This window comes from Pipistrellus kuhlii, unplaced genomic scaffold (assembly GCF_014108245.1).
Source record: "Pipistrellus kuhlii isolate mPipKuh1 unplaced genomic scaffold, mPipKuh1.p scaffold_m20_p_7, whole genome shotgun sequence".
Taxonomy (NCBI): Eukaryota; Metazoa; Chordata; class Mammalia; order Chiroptera; family Vespertilionidae; genus Pipistrellus; species Pipistrellus kuhlii.
This window is the reverse complement of record NW_023425573.1, coordinates 69,288,698-69,308,847: the sequence shown is the minus strand read 5'-3', so window position 1 is coordinate 69,308,847 and position 20,150 is coordinate 69,288,698. Positions and strand designations below refer to the sequence as shown.

At 39.9% G+C, this 20,150-nt stretch overlaps 1 protein-coding gene and 1 pseudogene across 6 annotated transcripts in view; one reads left to right on the top strand and one right to left on the bottom strand.

The window, feature by feature from the left end:
- NCKAP5 (NCK associated protein 5) overlaps positions 1-20,150 on the bottom strand; it is a 909,053-nt gene that overhangs the window by 231,199 nt on the left and 657,704 nt on the right. The window lies entirely within an intron of this gene.
- LOC118709098 lies at positions 13,028-13,369 on the top strand (annotated as a pseudogene).

Below are 20,150 nucleotides of genomic sequence, written 5' to 3'. Positions count from 1 at the left end.
ACAGTTTTCTTCTGTACAATTGAGATAATGTCAATACCGCTTCCTAGAATTCTCACTAAATCTATAATGTTTTTAGAGAACTCAGTATATTGCTTAGTATACATTATATGCTTAATCTAGATAAACTCTTTTTATTAATAAGACCATAGTAATAAACATTTTTATCTAAAGCTAGTGACAGAATATTTAGAATAAATATGTACCTAAGAACTGAAAAACCTTTCATTCATTCTAAATTCTAGTCATTTTTCACATAAGCAGAATTAGGTGTTTCTGAGGTTGAATGTAAAGGATTTCCCCAACTTAGCCTGATCTTTGCTTGTAAGGTAAACCATCTAGAGCACATCCCTAGCTCTAGCTAGGGCATTCAGATTGCCAGGAGGGAAAGCCTCAGGTCTACTTGACATGAATAAAGAGAAGCCCTTCAGTTTATTCCAGAGGTATATAAACTCCCACCCAAAGATGCCGAATTTATTCTTTTTTTTATCGAGATAACATTCCTTTATAATTTAGATAAGTTTCAGATGTACATTAGAATTTGAAATCTGTATATTATACAAAGTGTTCAACACCCAAAGTCTAGTTACCACCCATCACCATACACTTGACCCCTTCACCCTAACCCACTTCCCCTCTAGTAAGCATCCGTCTGTTCTCTGCATCTGAGTTTGTTTTTAATTGTTTTGTTTGTTCATTTTTTTAAGATTTCACATATAAGTGATTTCATAGAGTATTTTTTCTTTCTCTGTGGCAGAGTAATATTGTAATACATATCATATATATGTGTGTGTGTGTATATATATATATATATATATATATATATATATAATCACACACACACATATATATAGTATACACTGAGAGGCCAGATTATTATGATCTCTGAACACATAATAATCTGGCCACTCAGTGTATATCCTATAAAATAAAAGGCTAATATGCAAATTGTCCCCTGGACCAGGAGTTTGACCAGCAGGTAGGTTGGCCAACCACCCATGTCCCCTCTTTCACCAGGCTGGCCAGACCCCATCCATGCACAAATTCATGCACCGGGCTTCTAAAATATATATATATATATATATATATATATATATATATATATATATACACACACACACACACACACACACACACACACACACTGAGTGGACAGATTATTATGCATTCAGAGATCATAATAAATAATAATCTGGCCACTCAGTGTATATCACATATATTTATATATATAAAATCACACAAACATATACTACATAGTACATATATGTATCATATTTTCTTTATCCATTCATCCATTGATGGAAACCTCAGTTGTTTCCATATCTTAGCTATTCAAAACAATGCTGCAATAAACATAGGGGTGCCTATATTTTTAAAATTTGTGTTTTTATATTTATTGAATTAATACCCAGAAGTGGAATAGCTAGATCAGATGGTAGCTCTATTCTTAATTTTCTGAGGAATATCTTCAACAATGTTTGAGGTTCTCTTTTCTCCACATCCTCTCCAACATTTGTTAGTTCCTATTGTTTTGATATAAAGATGCCCACAGTTAGAGACTCATGCTCACATTCTCTGTTCTGTAAGAAGAAAAACACTTCCCACTCCACATGCCTGGAGCTATTATTGACATTAAGTAAGAAACAGTGTGACTGCTGCACAAAATGCATGTTCCCGCTGGAAACCGCATTTTAGAGCCATCTAGGTGAGCATCCCATTAATGTGATCATTCTTTATAAAGCCTTGTGCTCAGCAGTTTAGGTGGTCAATGCTTTTATACATAAAAGCTTGTTAGCTCCAATAAGCAGCACATATGATATCTGGACACCTCTAACTGTTATAAATTCCTTCTTCAGAATGGATTTTCAACCCTATAACCTTACTCATTAACTCCTTTTTTATTTAAAAGCTATATTAAACGTATCTATATGTATTTCTGTAAGAAATTTATTTAAATTTTACAGAACCAAATTATAATTTGTTGATTTTTATTTTCCCAAATTGAGTACGTGTTTTCTCCATCTTTTTCTACAATATGGTGCTTTGATTCTTCACCATCTTATTGTTGGTGAAGAATCAATTATTTGGCCATATCTGAGTATAGTGGGGCAGCAGAGTATGCATCTATTCAGCTGAATGATCAGTCAACACATGTTCTCATCTTCTTTGAGCATTATCACGAGTGAAGAAAATAGATGCCTTTTAGAAATCCTGATACCACTGAGTTATGAAGTCTCATGAGTAATTATTGGAGTCTTGTTTATTAAAAAGGGAAATAACTTATTTTATTGAGCTCATGCTGTATCTTAGTGACCATGTCTTTATTATTTGTTTATTTCTGGAAATTTCCAGGCACCAGTCTCAAGCTTCCAGTATGGCTTTGTTGTTGTTTTTAAATAATTTTTAAAAATATGATTTTAGAGAGAAGGGAGAGGATGAGAGAGAGAGAAACATCAATGATGAGAGAAAATAATTGATTGGTTACCTTCTACATGCCTCATACTGGGGATTGAGCCCACAACCCTAGACAAGTTTCATGACCTTGAATTGAACCTGGGTAGACGCTCAACCACTGTGTCACACCAGCTGGGCTGGTTTCTTTATTTTTAATTAGGCACTCTGGTCTGTCAGTTTCTCTCTAGAAATGAGACTATTAAGAACCAGCCCTTGTAAGGTGTGTTCTGAATGGGGCAGAGTGGGGCGGGACTAATCATAGTCTTTGGAAGGAACATTATCCTTTTATTGAGCATCCGCTGACTAGCATTTAGTGCATTCTTGACTCATACTGAGCTTATCTTCAACTACTCTTCCACATTTTTTTCTATTGCTTTTAAGCCTTATGGTTTAATACATTGATTTTTAGGCTAAAAATGCAGGGACTAACATTTATTCCTGTTAAATTTTATCTTGTTTATTACAGCTCACTGTTCTAGAATAGTAGAACATCATAAAGTTCTGATCACAGTGATTTTCCCTTCCCACCTTGTATAGCTTTAAAAACTTGGCTTCTAATCTTCATGTCATTGGCACAAAATGGTGGGTAATGCAGTTCCAAAGATGGACCTCTATGGCATAATTCTGGATAATTTCTCTAAGTTAATTGGTCATTATTTGGCCATATCTGAGTACAGTGGGGCAGCAGAGTATGCATCTATTCAGCTGAATGATCAGTCAACACATGTTCTCATCTTCTTTGAGCATTATCACGAGTGAAGAAAATAGATGCCTTTTAGAAATCCTGATACCACTGAGTTATGAAGTCTCATGAGTAATTATTGGAGTCTTATTTATTAAAAAGGAAAATAACTTATTTTATTGAGCTCATGCTGTATCTTAGTGACCATGTCTTTATTATTTGTTTATTTCTGGAAATTTCCAGGCACCAGTCTCAAGCTTCCAGTATGGCTTTGTTGTTGTAGTTTTCCCAGAATTTTTAATTTCCTTTATAAAAATGAAGACAATATTTTTCTATTGCTTGCCCTTTATGCCATTTTATAGCTTGTCTCCTATATGCTATTTCCTTCGATTGTCAACAGTGGTTTTAGAATAATATCCAGGCCATGGGCTGTAAATTATCTAAGGGGATGATGCCTCATCTGGAGTAGCTGACTGCTCATATTTCATTGCTTCACCACTCTTGGACACTGACTCACCCCTCAGGATAATCCCCCATTCTTCCCAATGAGAGTGACACTTTACACAGAATGTAGACAGAACAGAGGAAGTGAGTAGCTTTGCCATTTGCAGCTCCTGCTGCTGCAAATTATGCTGTTTCCATGAAGTTACCAAAGTGTCCAAGTGGTTGAGGAGCTATGTCTGATTTCTTATCAGGAGAACAATAAATGTAATAGGCTTTTAGAAAGTCATCACCTAAAGTGCTAGGCCTTGTTAATGCATTACACAAATGGTCTTGTTTAATATTCAGAATAAACCCATGATGGAAGAACTATTATTATTCCCATTTGAAAGATGAGAAAGCTTTTATTTAGATCAGTTAAAAACTTGCCCTATGCACAGAATTAGTAACATTTAAATTTAGGTATTCCTGGTACCAGCAACAATATTTTTATTTATTTATATTTTATTGATTTTTTTTTTTTAAAGAAAGGAAAGGAGAGGGATAGAGAGTTAGAAACATCTTTGAGAGAGAAACATCGATCTGCTGCCTCCTGCAAACCTCCTAGTTGGGATGTGCCTGTAGCCAAGGTACATGCATTTAATGGGAATTGAACCTGGGACCCTTCAGTCCACAGGCCAATGCTCTATCCACTGAGCCAAACTGGTTAGGGCCAAGCAACAATAATGTTAACCACTATGCTACATTGCACTTCATTTTAAACAGGTCAATTTGGTTGATATTGTAATTGTTTGGTAAGTTTTGTCCATTATTAACTTTTATATTCAATGAGTTTATTCTTTTAAAGCTTTGCCTGTTGTGTATTTTAACAGTCCTTTCTTCTAGTGAATGTCTATATCCTTTAAAAATCTGGTTTTATCATGAACGCCTATATGGTAATATCGTTATATTTAAACTAGATGCCTGGTGCATGAATTTGTTCATGGGTGGGGTCTGGCTGGCCCGCCCCAATGGGGACCAATCAGGGGTGGGGCTGGCTTGAGGTGGGGACACAGGAGGTTGGCTAGCTGGCCCCACCCCTGATCAGGCAGGTTGGCTGGCTGCAGTGGGCTTCATAAGGACTGGTCATTCTGATTGTTTCTGCATTCTGGTTGCTGGCTTTTTATATAAATATACAGACTAGAGGCCCAGTGCATGAAATTCATGCACAGGTAGGGTTCCTAGGCTTGGTCAGCAATCAGAGCTGATCTCTGGGGTGACTGACAGGGTGATCGAAGCCCCCCTCCCATTTGTACCTGCCTTGGCTGGCCTGGCACTGCCTACTCACTGGCCCTGCCACCACTGCCACCCACTCACTGGCAACACCACTGCCACCACCACCACTTGGGGCCTGTGGGATGGGGGCAGGTCCTGAGTTGAGCATCTGCCTCCCAGCAGTCAGTGCACATCATAGCAACCAGTCATTCCACCAGTCATTCTGCTGTTCAGTCAATTTGCATATTAGGGTTTTATATAGATAGAAATTTCACTGTGACCTTCCTTTAGCCTACTGTTGGTCACAAGACCTGTTATGAATATGTGAACACACAGTGTCAAAGGTGCAAATCCCACTGTCTTTTTAGCACCTCCCATTTGTGTGGACAGACTGCCTTTTGCCTTGCTAAGTGGACACTATCAGAAGAGAATGTCCCTGGCTTCCATCTTTAAGTGATAACGGAAGTGTCTCTGCAGCACAAAAGGCAGAACTATGTGTTACTCCCTGGAGACCTATTACACATGCCTGTTCAGCTTCTCACGGCTTCCAGGAACTGAGCTGCTGACCAACCGCTCTCCTAGGCTCTCCAGGTTGCCTGAGCTCTGGCCAGTTACTGCTTCTTGCCTGTGGTCAAAGGTAAGACCGGAGTTGCTGGTGTGTTAGGGCTATTTTAGGAAACAGGTACCAAACTGAGCCACATGGCGTAACTGGTAAAGCAGCCAGCAGAGGCCTAACTCTCAAATCCTTCAGTCAAAAGTCAGAAGCTGACCTCAGAGGACTATGTGGCAGTGACAGGAATAGGCAGGTCAGGGACCTCCTGCAGGACCATACAGGGACTGCTCCGCCTGAGTTGCCAAGGTCACCCTCCAGGGCACCAGGCCTTTTGGGGAAGGTCGCCATATTTGAGCTCAAGATGTAACCAGTGCTTTCCAATCACAATAGCCCCAAGATCAGGTACTCTATCCAGTGCAAGCAACCTTTAAACCCTGTCACCTCAGAGATACCGATTCTATGACTGTCAGGAAAGAGGGGGCCTAGCCTGCAAGCTGTGTGCCTGGCCCCAGGCCTGGAAGGTAATGCATCTCAGTGAAGCACAAGTAGGAGAAGGAGGCAATGCATTCAAACGAAGAACAATCCTCAGTTTTGAGACCTGATATGCAGTTAATCAAAGTCCCCAGAATATATACTGTCAATAGCCCGTGTTTAGAGCCTTTAATCCTCTGTGGACTGTGTTATTTTTGGGACAGTGTCCGTGACTCCACAGAAATAAGGGACCCTTTTGATATCTTGTTTCTTAAAGACTAGGTAGAGGGTAAATGCCTAACTATTGCCTTGCTCCCTAGTGTTCCTTTGATGCTGTTTTGCTTCCTTAAATTTTCCTTCACTTCCAAACCATGAGTCAGATCCTTGCAGGTGTCAGATTAAGAATTCTCTGAATTGCTGTATTGCTCTCTCAGAAAGGGAGACTACTTCTAGCACTACCCAGGAAGTTGTCAGCTGCACTGCTGTCTGCAGCCTGATAGTTGAAATCCCACATCACTACTCGCAGCGATGGCTTCTTTCAAATCAGACGAGATTCATCATCCTCCATTTGCTCTCTCTTCAGTCTTACCTCTCATCCCTCTTCACATGTGCTAAGAAACTGGACTCGCCTGATGTCTGAATGCCACCTGTTTCCAGTAAACTTTCAACTTGATGTTTTTCCTTAAAGAACATTACACAATATTCAGTTTTTGGTCAAAGACTGTGTATTTCTCCCTAGACTTTCCACCTGGAGCTGGACTATGCCTGGAGATGATAGCTGAACCATCAATGAGGGCAGCTGATTTATGGATGACCACCAGGAGCCTACATAACAAAAGATACACAGAACTGCCATGTGGTAATCATGCAGAGCAAGAGTACAAGTAGACTAATAGTAACTAATGAAAGAATATTAACATAGATCTGACTATGTTCAGGCCACATAATGGTAAGAGAGTAGGTTCTAAAACCACATTGGCTGGGTCCTGACACTGTTTATTAGCTGTGCAACCTTGGGCAAGACATTTAATCTCTCTGTGTCTCAGTATCCTCATATGTAAACTGGAGGCAATAAGAGCAGCTACTAGTAAGGTTTTGTGAAAAGGAAATAAGAGGTGAAAGTGCTTAGAATATGTCTGCTACACAGTTAGCTCTCAATAAATGTCAGCTATCATTTTAACTTTCCTTAGTATTTATAAATCAGTGTTTTCCCCATGAGACCGATTCTAAGCACTCCATATGTGAATGTCCATTTTGGGGATGTAAGCTTATTGAGGTTCTCAACTGAATCCTATGGACTTGCATTCCAACACCATGTTTCAGAGAGTGCCTTATACATCATGAGTTTAAAATAAGCATTTGTTGAACAAATATTTGAATGCATAAGCCTCTGATTTTTAATATTCGCATGTTTGAAAACACAAGGAACCAAGCTTGTATTGACTACATAGAGAAAATTCTCACCATAATTTTCCATTCTCTATCTTCTATTATCATACTTATCCTCTCTTTAATCTACAAGTAAATTTGAACATAATGGAATTCAGATTTGCTCATGAAAGTGAATCTGCTTCTTTGTTTAGCCCAATGGGTAATATTTTCCATGGGGTTTCTTAAACATAAAGAAACTTTAACTTTCTTAAAGTCAACATATAGTTAAAACTCAAAGTAGTTCAGTACACCTTGAAAACGAAGCATAAGAGCCTTAATTGCCATTTGTCTTTTTCTTGGCATACATCAATTCCTACACATAAAAACGCAGCCTGAATAGCAGCAGTAAGCCAACTTCCTTTCAAATAGCACATCTGTGTGAATGCTAGCTGTCCATTATGTCTCTTAAAATCCAAGAGGCTGAATCACATTTGCGGGAAAGAAAGAACAAAAAATCCATGTTTTAATAAAACTTAAAAGGCCTAATTTTCATGCAGGGATAAAAGGCATAGAAATGTCTTTCTTACATTTTAATTAATACAAAACCTTTCCACATGCTTCAAAACAGTAACACTTTTATGTTAATATAACTCATTATGTAGTCTTTTATTACATAAAGTTTCAGAAAAGAATAGTGAGCTGGGAAGTAGAAGGAAGGTGGGAGAGGAAAGTGGGGCCAGAGTCCATCTCCCTCAGGTGGAGGCTGACAGGGAAGGCCTGACATGGCTCCTGCCCTCTCCCAAATATTCTCATGGACCAATACCACCTTTCACATCTAACCCCTGGCACCATCCACCACATTTTACTTTAGCTAGGTCTAACTCTATTGTTTTATTTTGTTAAAAAAAAAAACCACACACACACACACACAAAGATGAAGTCATAATAGTACTGCCATGTGTGTCAGCAACTCTTCATGTGGTCAGAAATGCTTATTTTATGCCAGAAATGCTCATTGAACATTCAACAGTTTTGTCCTCATTGGTTTCTCTGTGAGCCACTATGGCCTGTGCCTGTGGTTAGGAGACTGCGTGCTTGAGAGGATTTCTCTAATAAGCAGATGTACTTAACTTGTGTCTTTTCTTTATTACCAAGTCTCCATAGTTGAAGGGAATAGAATCAGGATGGACTCCAAGCTTTAAAACAAGCTCTTCTCCACCAAACATGCATAGTGCCACTTCTTTAAAGGCTTGCTGAAATCTGTGTTTTTTTTACAGAGAACACTATGTGAGCTTACTGCACAGCCTGGATTCTATGATCCCTGAAGTTATTCAGAGCTTTGAGATCCATGCATTTCACCGCCCATACATTTTATTTCAATAAAAAAAAGACTGCCGCCGAAACCGGTTTGGCTCAATGGATAGAGCGTTGGCTTGGGGACTGAAGGGTCCCAGGTTCGATTCCAGTCAAGGGCTTGTACCTTGGTTGCGGGCATATCCCCAGTAGGGGGTGTGCAAGAGGCAGCTGATCGATTATTCTCTCCCATCGATGTTTCTAACTATCTCTCTCCCTTCTTCTCTGTACAAAATCAATAAAATATATTTTTAAAAAAATAAAATAAATAAAAAAGACTGCCTTTCTGATGGGTCGCTGACAGGGAGAGCGATGGGAGGCTGGTGGGTAAGGTCGATCCCAGGAGGAAGTGTAAGTCCCTGGATGCGTGTATTCTGTGGCTTCACTGTCAGAGCCACACCACTGTGTGATGACAACCCAGGAAAACCACCAGGAAAATTCCTTCCCGGGTCTCCCAGTGACAATAAAATATGCTGCCAGAACTCACCCAGGCATCGAGTCAAGCTATGGAGCTGTGGCCAAGAATACCTACTGCCTAGCTTCCATTTCAGCAATGTTGTTTCTGAGGACTTACCTAAGGGCAGAAATTAAATGGTAATGAGAGGCATGCACAGAGGTCTTAGGTGGAAAGATGCCTGCTGTGCTGCACTGTCCATGTGAGGAGCCTCATTTGCTAGACTCATGGCCAGGGCTGCCCTGATTCCCTCCCTCCCCCAATCTTTCTCTTTTTGCTAATCCTCACCCAAGTATATTTTATTCATTGATTTTTAGAGAGAGTGGAAGGCAGGGAGGGAGGGAGAGAGAGAGGCAACAATGTGAGAGAGAAACATCAATTGATTGACTCCAACACATGCCTCAATTGGGGCCAGGATGGAACTTGCAACCCAGGTATGTGTCCTTGACCAGGAATCAAACCCAAGACCATTCTGTGCCAGGGAAGCTGCTCTAACCACTGAGCAACTGGCCAGGACATGTCCTGGACTCTGCGTGTTTATATTACTGAGAAAGAAAGTTGAAAGGTGAGAGGTGAGATATTGCACATTTTTTTTTTTTGGCAGAGTGAAGAGGAGAGGAGGGCATGGTGTGTGCTTCCCACCTGCCCAGGTGTGATTCATGCAGAGAAAGGCAGGAGGCTGAGGTGGTTGTGCTATCTTCAAACAGGGTTTGAGAACCACTGCTCTGGTCACCAGAATGCCACTTTGGGGTCACGTGGGAAAGGGGGCATTGTACACAAAGCAACAGAAACAAAATATTCAGAACAAGGCACGGCAGAGGTCCCAAGATGAGTTGTGACATATTGGAACACACAAGACAGCCTACAGGGTGGGACACTGGGTTCCTTCCCTAAGTGGCCTTCAGCCTAGAGCTGTGTGTGTGAGGGTCAACTGCAGCAAGGAAAAGCACGTTTTTATGAACTTCCTGGGAGCTTCTGACATAACTGGGGAGCTATACTTGTCTTTGGGAAGAGTGAACTTCTATATCAGCCAGGGCTGAGAGGAGGTAGAAAAGAGCAAGCCACATTTGGGTTCTTAGTGTCACCCAATCTGCACCCACAGGCAGATGAGTTAGGGAGATTTAGGGGTTATATTTTTTTATAGTAATTTTGGTAACAAATAAAATGCTAATCTAGGGGATTAGTTAACTGAACTACCACAAACCCATATGATGCATGGCAGGGTATTGCAGAAAGACTAAAAGTGTGTATTTTCTATGTATTTCACAGCCCCACTGTTACCCCAAGAACAACCCTAGCCCTGGCTGAGCAGAGGCAAAAGCTCAGAGAAACTGATCCCCAGAATGACAAGAGAAGTATGCATGTCTGCAGAGCCTGCCCTCTTCCTTCACCATCAACCACAGATAAGAAATTCAGCAGCAAAGGAAAAGTGAGGTGACCAGGAGGGCCTGGTATATGTTGCCTGGGGTGAGGAATGTCCCTACGCATAGAGGGTCCATAGACTTTATGACAAAACTTGGTCAACTGTGCGAGTGAAAGTGGGGGTAACTGGATGAGTGACTGGGCTGGCAGTACACTATGCCACCATCTTGGTTCTACTGCTTCTGATATTGATATATACTTTTTGTTTATCATTATAAATGACTTATGTTGTGATTACATTTGCTGCTATATAAAAAACTGGGTTAAAATGATAATTTACTGACTCAGGCCATGGAGCCCTTTAGCTGCTAGGAGAGGTCTTGGAACTTGCCCTTTAATCTATTGGGATGGTTTGCTCATTAACTATAAAAAGTTGATGATGCTCTAGTGAAGACACATTTATGCTGTAAAATTCATAACTCCAAGATTATTTGATTTGCTGACCAACCTGAAGAAAAAACATATACAAGATAGATACATGGCAGAATAGTAATTAGCATCCTTTGTCTTGATTGACTCCAGGTAAGGAAAAAACAGATTTTCAGGGGTCCCTGTGTCCACTTGCAGTCATGGGCCTTAAATATCTCACCTCTCGTGGGCTCTGTATTGAAGCCCTCTGAAACACAGGCCAGTAACTCTGGGCTACAGACCATGACTTCCCTCCAATCACACTGTCACTTTACTCTAAGTCCCATTTACATCATTTCATAAATTAGTTTCTCTGTGGATTTTCCTCCCTCCTCTGCAAAATGACCAATTTAAATCATCCTTAAATCATTACATTAAACACTAGCTACCAATGGCTGCAAGGAGAGCCAAGAAGTGTATTATACCAATTCTTAAAATGCTGTCCATGCCTTTTTAATTTTACCATAAAATCAGATATAGCTCTTTTATCATGAAGGATTTAATAAGTTTACCTTTTAAACTAATGGACTTTAAAGGCTTCCTTAAATTTTGCATGTAAAAACCCCTGGGAAGGGAATCTTTCAATTTCTCCTTAATAACTCATCAGTATAAATCAGATTCCTTTAATATATTACATACGAACCTTGCAAGAAGCTTAGAAGGAACTTGTACCATTTCTGTTCTGATGTTTCAAGTCATAAGGAAAGGCGAGTTTAGTTCTAAAAGGTGGTGCTCAAAGCAATTTCATTTTATTTCCCTTCACTGAAGATATCAGATATTTAAGCACTCCCATAAAAGATCTACCCTTAGATATTTCAGAATGACCTGTTTCCTGGAGATTTCATTGGTTTCTCTCTTGCCAGAGAATATTTTTTTCTACTTAGGTTTTAAGTCTGCCATGGTATATTCAGTGCATTTTTTATAATATAAATGTTGGCTTTTTTTCATAGCCCGTAGTTAAATATTAATAGTAGGACACATTTATTGGCTCGTTTACCCTCCAATTATAATGTAACACAAATAATGACAATGGTGATGACATAGCTTTAACATGATCAGGCAATACTATTATAAAATAATAACACTGACATATATTTGGTCCTTTTCCAAAGCATTGCATATGTCTATATTTCTAAAACAAGAAAGAAAAAATGATACAATACACATTGGCTCAAAGGTCAGTGTGATGTAAATAACAATGCTTTCTGAAGATTCCAAGTTCAGCAAAAGCCAGGAGAAGAAATTGCTTCCTGGATATAGCACGATGCATCACTATCTGCTGCCTGGATGTCTACAGTAAATGGTCTGCTCTATACAATGCCGAGTATCAGGATGAAACTCAACGACATTTTCAAAAATTCAGATCTTCAAACATCTGATTTCAAACACAACAAAAACATTCCCTTCAATCACCAAGATATTCATCCAGAGAGTTGGCACCATGTTAAGTCATAAACAATAAAATAAAATAAAATAAAAATATGATATGGGTTAGGTTCTTTAATTACTAAAGGATCTATTGTCTCATTTTAAGGGCCTAGGGCCTAAAGTCAAAGGGGAAATAGACATTGTCAAGTTTCTTTCATTTCACTTTAATCAGTATGCCCATTCATATAGGAAAGAGGATTTGCAGTGACAAGAGAAGAAGTGGATTTACATATATGGTCGGACTGTTAATGGTTTATCTTCTTGTTGGAGGAGGCAGGGCCAGGAAAGGAAGAAAAACCTGCCCTTATGTAGAACCTCCAGGACATTGTTTACTTCAGCTACAAATTCATGAATTACCATGCCACTGGAAACCCAAGATCACAACACAGCGTATGATTGGAGGAGGTGGAGGCTCAGAGCCCTGGGAGAGAGTGCTTCTCTCTGCCCTGTTTTGAATGTGTCCTACACCCTGGCACTCAGGGCCTATGGGAGCCGGGGCACCTGGAGAGAAGAGTGGGTGGGAACTGCTCCTGATATGGTATCACTCACTAAACATATCACACAAATTGGCTAAACATTACTAGGCCAATAAATTAATGTAAACACCAATCACAGAATTAAGTATACAACATTTGATGCAAAATCAACAGGAAGATGATGGTGTAGTGTCTGGAAAAAGGAATACTCAACTTACAGAATTCAGATCCAAGTGAACAACAGGAAGAAAGGGAGAGACCAGGAGAAGAAGAAAAAGAGAAGAAGAGGGGCTCGAGGATCAAGATGGTTTACATCGCGAATGGACAAGTGTTGGACAGCAGGAGTCAGTCCCCATGGAGATTATCTTTGATAACAGATTTCTTCTGCGGAATAGCTGAGTTCGTGGTTTTGTTTTTCAAAACTCTGCTTCAGCAAGATGTGAAAAAGGGAAGAGGCTACGAAAACTCATCTGATTCCAGATATGATGATGGAAGAGGGCCCCCAGGAAACCCTCCCAGAAGAATGGGTCGAATTAATCATCTGCGTGGCCCCAGTCCTCCTCCAATGGCTGGTGGATGAGGACGGTAAATGTCTGCTCTAAGAAGCAGACAACTGGACATGCACATTCATAGAGGAAGGAAACCATCAAGCAGTGGAGGGCTGACCAGGCTGGACAAGTAAATGAATGTGTCTGTCTAAAGAATTACTCTGTGTCCTCACAGACGAATGAAGTCATGTTGGGAATTCCCTCACAGGGATCTGGCATAACTGACATACAATTCTATAAATGCACATGTTTGTCTCATCTTTTTGTATAGTTATTATTGAAAGTATTAATATAGTTTAATAAGTAAATATTTTTAGGTTACATAATTAACTACTCATCTTTATATAATTAAAACTCCAAATTTGAAGAAAAAAAAAGAAAAAAAAAAGAAAAAGAGAAGAAAAAGACAATAAAGAAAAGAAGAGAAAGAAATCAAGGGACATATGGGAAATACGATCTCTAGCAGATGCACTGTATGCCTCCTGCAGTAGCTTGCAGCAGCTCCAGGGAAATTCAGGGTTTATGTGAGATAGAAACTTGTGTCAAAGTCATTGAAAGATGCTGAGTCTAGTTTATCTCCCGCGCAGCTCCCTCATGGGCAGGAAGCACCCGCAAAATCAGGAAGAGGCCAAGGCTGGCTGGTGTCTCTTCCTTAGGTGTTGATGGGTAGGAAAGGTGCCCCTGTGGCCTTGGTGCCTTGGCTGGTTGAAGAGCAAGTTGGAACCATTTAAAACCCTAGCAGCACGTGTGCTGCACCTTAGCCATTGACTACACACTGCGCTGTGCCCAACTGAATGACCCACAACAGCCAGCTTCTCCCCTTATCATAAAGGGCTTTTTATTGAATTTTTCTTTTTAATTAAATTCCTGACGCTAAGTCATGAAGAAAGCTCCATGTGATGAACCGATGCCAATTCTATTAACATCAGACAGTTTAGTTAAGTTCTACCGCATCTTACCTACCCTCCCTGAGGCTTCCTTTTCCCTGGGCAGAAGTAACAACATGCACTTCAGAGGAGGTGCCTATACCCTTTGTGCTGTCACATACTTTAACCATTCTCAATTATTTTCCTTCCTTGGCTATGTATTGAGTACTGTCAATGGGCTGATTGTTCAAAAAGTTAGGCACACATAAAGGGCTTCCTTTTCTTTATAGATCCTCTTAAAAAAGGGGTGGGATAGTAAAAGGTCAGGGCCAGGAAATAAGAAAGTACTTAAAAAATCAATGTGAAAATATTTGCTAATCATATTGATAAGAGGTTAATATCCAGACTATATAAAGAACTCATATAATAAAAACAACTATGTTAAAAATGGGCAAAGGACTTGAAAAGACATTTCCCTAAGGACTAATAAGCATAGGAAAAGATGGTCCACATCACTAATCATTAGGGAACTGCAAATCAAAACAGAGTGAGATATCATTTCATACCCACTAGAATAGCTATTATAAAAAAAACACAACAAAACAGAAAATAAGTGTTGACAAGAATGTGGAGTGATAAAGAACCCCAATTCTGATTTTGGGGCTCATGAGTACAGCTATGTAGGGAATTACATCTGAGCAACTTCGTTATCCTAATGTCTCAAGCCAGTTTGAATTGGGTTTCCTTCCATTTGCAACTAAGAGATTTTTTCCTAATAGTACACTAAGGAGAAAAAGCATGTTCCATGAAGAGATCATCACACATGCAAAAGCCCAGAGGCCAAGACACCAAGGCCCATTCTGTAAGCACAGTTCTGAAACCAGAGAGCAGGTGTGAGGAGAGATCTGGAGGAGGCGGGGAGGCTGAGAGCCAGCATGTTCTAATTCGGTGTTGCTCTGCCAAACTGCTATCATAAAATGCAAATCTGATCTCAGAATTCCTCTCCCTTGCTTAAAATACTTTAATGACATCCCAAAGTTTTTAGGATGAAGTTCAAATCCATTAACGTGCCACCCAAGGCTCTTGATGACCTGCCTGCTCCTGTTCTCTTGCGTGTCACCTTCCACATTTCTCCCACTGGTGCCCTGTGCTCCAGAGAAATAGAACTATTGCTAGTTTTTCTAAACACACATGCTGTTTCATGCCTTTGTGCCTTCATATGACATGTGTTATGCCATTTAATCCTCAAAGAGCCCCATAAAGTGGGTATTAATGTCCGATTTTTCAGACATTAAAGAAAGGCTTGTAGAGAATCTGCAGAATATCAAAAGTGATGCAGTTGCTGAAACCAGTTTGGCTCAGTGGATAGAGCATTGGCCTGCAGACTGAAAGGTCCCTGGTTTGATTCTGGTCAAGGGCATGTACCTTGGTTGCGGGCACATCCCCAGTTAAGGGTGTGCAGGAAAAAATCAATAAAATATAGATTTAAAATATATATATATATATGTAAATATATATATTAATAAATATATATATATATTTTAAAAAATAAATTATATATATATATATATTTTTTTTTTTAATTAATACAGACAGTAGAAGGAGAGCTGGGATTTAAACACATGTGTCTGACACCAGTTCTCACTCTTTCTTTTCTGCCCTCACTCAACCCAGTTCTTTTGGTTTCTGGTTCATGGATCTGTATATTTTACAGCATGTTCTTTCAATGGAAAAAATAACATTTCAGTATTTCAGGCATGGGGGGCTGAAGATGCTTAACAATCAATTCAAACTACTTTGCTACAAAACCAACACACTTGCATTTTCTTCTTTAAGTTCACAAACACTTCTGACATCTCCTTTCTGCCAGGTCCTGCATCACGTGATGGTGCTACAGAGGTGACGTAAAGAAGCCACAGCCCTTGCCTTCAAGGTGCTTATCTACTCCTTAAGCCTGATTCTCAATGAGAAGACTCCTCTTGGTTCTCACACACAAGGCACTCCTCACTATTGCTGCTAAGGAAATAAACATCAGCTGCATTATTTTTAACCAATGCCCAAGAGTTATATCAGAAATTAATTGATCAGCTAAATGGGATATGGTAGAGAATAGACGGAAGACGAATCAATGAAGGCAATAGTGTGCTGCGCCTCATGGAGCTGGATCAATTGTGTCACAGCTCACTCTGAGAGGCTCCAGACTTCAAAACAGCCTGCTCGGCCAGGGTCATGAACAGGGCAAATCACTGATTTAACGACAGACGGAATTTTCATTGCCTTATTTATACTCGATTTCTCACGAGATTGAACAACATTTTTAATGGTACCAATTTTGCAGGATCACAAACTAGGAATGTTTTCTTTTCTTCTAATTGGGACAAGACTGATCATCACTCAATAGGCCCTTTATAGAGAGTGAGATACATAATGAAAAGAGAAAGAAGACACACCACAAATTGGAAACCAAGAATCCAATGGAAATAAAAGAGCATTTTTGTTTTAAAAGCCAAATATTTAGAGGTACTGTTAGAAAATGTAATAACAATTTTATAAATCTTTAGTAAAATAAAAGCTAATGGAGTTATGGTAACAAAAATTGTAGTAAAAATAAAAAATAAAAGGGATTGTTGAGAAATGGAAAATTTCCATGATCAAAAAAGCACCTTTTGTGAATATAAAAGTGTATCCATCCTTCCTTCCGTTTCAATAGGAGCAGACGGGGCCTGAGAGGTTAGAAGCTGGATTGAGCCCGGCTAAGCCAGCCTGAGTGAGAAGTGATTGAGGAAAGGAGGGCAACTAAGCAGTGGGCCCCCAACTGCAGGTGAATAGGGCCTGCTGGGCCACAAGGTCTGCAGATGAGATGTCCCAGGGGCGCCTCCTTGGACAGGCGACCCCATACTTTACAGCTGCTATTTGTGGACCGGAGCTTTTTCTGCCCTGAAAATGTCATGCAAGGCAAGAGACTTTGTGAGCTGAAAGAAGCCATCAGTCCACCACGGAAAAAGACAATTTTTTTTTTTTATAACTTCAGTGGCCATCAAAATGGTCTCATTTGTCGTGCTCTATACACTAGGCCCATGGTCAGCAAACTGTGGCTCTTTGGCCCCTTGGGTGTGGCTCGTCCACAAAATACCACAGCCTGGGCGAGTCTATTTTGAAGAAGTGGCATTAGAAGAAGTCTAAGTTTAAAAAATTTGGTTCTCAAAAGAAATTTCAATCCTTGTACTGTTGATATTTGGCTCTGTTGACTAATGAGTTTGCCGACCACTGCCCTAGGCTCATAAAAGAGTTTATGATTGCAAAGAGACTGCATTGTATATAAAAGTTTTGTTGCAACAAGCCAGAGGAAGTGAGGATGACTTAAAAATATTAAATCTTTAAAAGGCCCCAAATTGAAAGATTAAGAAAATGTATAAAATGCTATGAGACTTTTCTCCTTTTGTGATGTATTGTATGTGTTAATCATGTTTATTCAATGACTCACTTTAAGTGCAGCATATTGAATCCTAAATAATTTTTTTAATTAGTTCAAAATGAAATTTCCTCTTATCAACAAGAAACAATTAAACAAAAAAGGCATCATTGGTGATAGATAAGCCTTAACAGCTAGTCCAGGTTAATCCTTTGGCATGAATTCAATTATAAAAGGTTTAAATGACAACTAATCTCAGAACCTTACATATACTTCAGGGAATTTATTTGGCTAAGTAGTGATTATTTGAGTGTTAACCAGAATAACTTAAGAGACTGAAAAACCCATCCTAAATTACATTATGTTACATGGAAGAAGTCTAACCGGAGTTGAAAAATATGGAAAAAAACACACACACACAAATTCTGAAATATTTCCATTACAGAATTAAAAACATGAGATGATAGATCAGGGCCTATTTTTTAAAAGCTAAGAAGATTTCATTTTAAAAAGAGAGGAGCAACATGGTACCTTTTGGTTCAGAATTATATCTTTTGCATTTCATATCCCCACAGATACTGGCTGTCTTAGACAGAGTAGCTGTATGCTACTTTGTGGGGTGGTAGTTAATTCTAGTCCAAAGGTTGTCTGTTATAACTTTTAGACTAGTTGAGAAAGTGGTAGCTAATAGTGACACAGACAGGTAGAAAATGAAAAGTTATAAAACTGAGATTTCCTGATTACCAGGTGTAATGCTCTTTTCATGATGTAACAAACCTGCTTTAAATGAACTGGGTTTTATCAGTAAGAAGCTGTCTGGGCCTAAGACAAATTCATCTACTGTATTCCTTTTTCTCTTTCTCATGGAGAAGAGGCAAAGTCCTGCAAGTTGATTTATAATTGCTTTCCAGTTTCAAGTGTATAAGATATATTTATCTCTCCATGTAGAGGCAGAATTTCTATCCATCCATACACTTCTCCATATGCCAACTGTGGTGAATGGTTTGTGAAGGCAGTAGGAAGCAGCATGGGGTACTTACTGGTGAAGAGTTCAGACTGCCTGGGATCCAAGTTCAGCTTCATCATTTATTAGCCAACTGACCTTGAGAAAATTCCCTAACCTCTCTGTGCCTCCGTAGCTCCATCTGTAAAATGGTTGTAATAACACTATCTATCTCACAGGGTTACTGTGAATATTTAGTGAATTATTCATGAAACTCTTACAATGATGCCTGACACATGGCAAAGCATTATATAAGTGCGACATTACGATGAAATGCTTGCTGAATGGCCAAATATTTCTTTGCACCTATACGATTGAATATTACTCAGCAATTGATGAAGTTTCCCTAATTATAGTTTGAGAATTTGTAAATTTTTAACAATTCCACCTCTTATTATTTGAGATAAGCCAAATAATAAGTAATAGCTATAACACATATACCTATCGTATAAGGTACTTCATAATTATTTATTGCATGCTAAAAAACTCAAATAGGCACAGGGTGTAACAAAATAGTCATGTTAACATCTAAACCTTATTCAAGTTTCATCTTATTTAAAAGTCCAGGAAGATAAATGAATTATCAGAGTAATTTCCTTTCCCCTCTTAGGCATGTACACATTATCTTGCCTAATAATAGAGAAACATGTAAATTGACTGTACCTCCACTATACCCACCACCAATCAGAGTGAGTATGCAAATTAACCCAACAAAGATGGTGGTTAATTTGCATATATAGTAGGTCCCAGGAACCTCCTTGGCACCCAGGTCACTCCCAGCTGGCCATCAGAGGGGTTGGGGGGAGCCCTTCCCAAGCCTAAATCCTGGGGCGGAGGCATTAGGCTTGGGCAGGGGCCTAGCCTGAATCAGAGGGAAGTGGGGGGAAAAAACCAATGGAAACATATCCTCAGATGAGGATAAAAAGAAAAAGAAATAAGGAAATGTCATATTCTATGAAAGACACATCTTGAAAATGCTTAAAGAAAGTTGTCATTTTTTCAGTGTGAAGCCCATGTTGATGAAAATATCTTGGTGACTTAGGTGACTGGCAGTGGCTGCAGCAGCGGGATGATTGGGCTAGCACCTTCCCCTGATCAGCCCAGTCGCCTCCCACAAAGGGAGGCCAGACTGGAGCTTAGGTCTGCTCCTCAGCGGGCCTAAGGTGTCAGTAGGACGTCCCCTGAGGGCTCCCTGTATGTGAGAGGGGGCAAGTTGGGCTGAGGGATTCCTCCTCAGTGTACGAATTTTGTTCACCAGGCCCTTAGTCCTATCTAATAAAGAGGACTATGCTAATTGGCCTTCACACTGTCACAAAGATGGTGGTACCCACAACCAATAAGGAGGGAATATGCTAATTGACTGTCCTCCCTCTAAGATGGTAGTGTCCATGGCCATAAGATGGCGACGCCAGTCCCCTCAGCCCCATCAGAGTGGCAGGCATACAGCAAGGCCAGGCCCATCCCAAGGCAGGCCCAGCTGCTCCATTAGCCTTCCTCCAGAGAAGCCCAGTCCCCTCAGCCCCCACAAGCCACCCAGGGCCAGCCTGAGGTGCACAC